This window comes from Montipora capricornis, chromosome 10, assembly GCF_036669925.1.
Source record: "Montipora capricornis isolate CH-2021 chromosome 10, ASM3666992v2, whole genome shotgun sequence".
Taxonomy (NCBI): domain Eukaryota; kingdom Metazoa; phylum Cnidaria; class Anthozoa; order Scleractinia; family Acroporidae; genus Montipora; species Montipora capricornis.
In genome coordinates this window covers 17,286,126-17,287,430 of record NC_090892.1, presented here as the reverse complement: position 1 = coordinate 17,287,430, position 1,305 = coordinate 17,286,126, and positions in this window count along the sequence as shown.

Here is a 1,305-nt window from a genome sequence, read left to right as displayed (position 1 = left end):
GGTTGGAAGAGCGTGGTATAAATCCGAACCTCGAAGAAAACTCGGCTGAGGAACTCGACTTAATTACATAATTCTCTCACATTTCGTAATTTTGTTGAATGTACTAGAAATAAAAAATCGCACGAACTTCTCGTAGAATTCGTGATTAATAGGGAAGAGTGATTTTGAAAGTTCTCAAATTTCACTCGCCTAAAGGATCGTACTATTCGTGCAATTGTACTCGAAGTCGTGCGATTTCCTATACAAATGACCGAACTGCCAGCACGGTAAACGGAAAGTTAACGAAAATAGTTATTTAATTGTTTAAAAATAAATAAATTAAAAATAAAATAAAATAAAGTGAACTGCCTGGATTACTTTGGAGCTAGAGTGACAAACTCAAAGCATAACTGCTTTTATATATGCATATAACAATGCTAAATAATAGCATGAGAATTCGTATGAACAAAGACATAAATTTATGCAAAACATGCATAGCATAACTCCTCATAACCAATATCTCCTAAACTTTGCAACAAAGATAATTTTTATTCTTCGCTGAACTGAAGAAATCGCGACAGAATATATATTCTGGATAACTTAGCCTGCTCCAGTATCCAGGCAATGCTATAATCTAGAGGACAAACAAAGAATGTGAATGGGAAAGTAGAAACGGGGCTGCTACCAGTACTGCCAATTTCGATTTCATCGACAAACCCCAACGGACTTTTTAGCCATGTGCTAATAGCTTTTAATTTAACTTAGTAAGCACTGATCAAATACTTAACTTATAACATGGGCCTTCCTGCCGTGAATTTAACACTCCACGAGGGCGCCAATGTGGCTCGCCGCGGTTAAACTGCAGCTACGAAGTGGGCTGGTTAGCTCCTTGGAAGTATGCAGACACTGATGGCTGGTCTGGTCGGTAGTTGGATCGGTTTCGATAGGTCCTCTTTGTCTTGGCTTCCTTCGCCTTTTTGTGGCTCTATTCTCGGATCGGATGATTCTTTTTTCATCGTCTGTATCTGAGGCTAGCTCGTCGGATAAGTATTCCTCAAATGTGTCCCAGCCAAACGGAAGACCTTAAACAGCAATTACCAGAACCAGGTTGCTGACCAGCGGTTTTCGTCAAAACAATGGTTTGCTGGGGGTGCTCAGTCTCGCGGGCTCAGAAAACCTGGTTGCGGTCATTGTTATTTAAGGAGGCTCCAGCTATACCGGCTTTTATCGGCCATTTTGATAACCTTCATGTGCACGTTTACTAAAGCAATACCTTCGTCCAGTAGCACGATCAAGTTGTCCTGCGGCCATCGAACCCTTCGACTC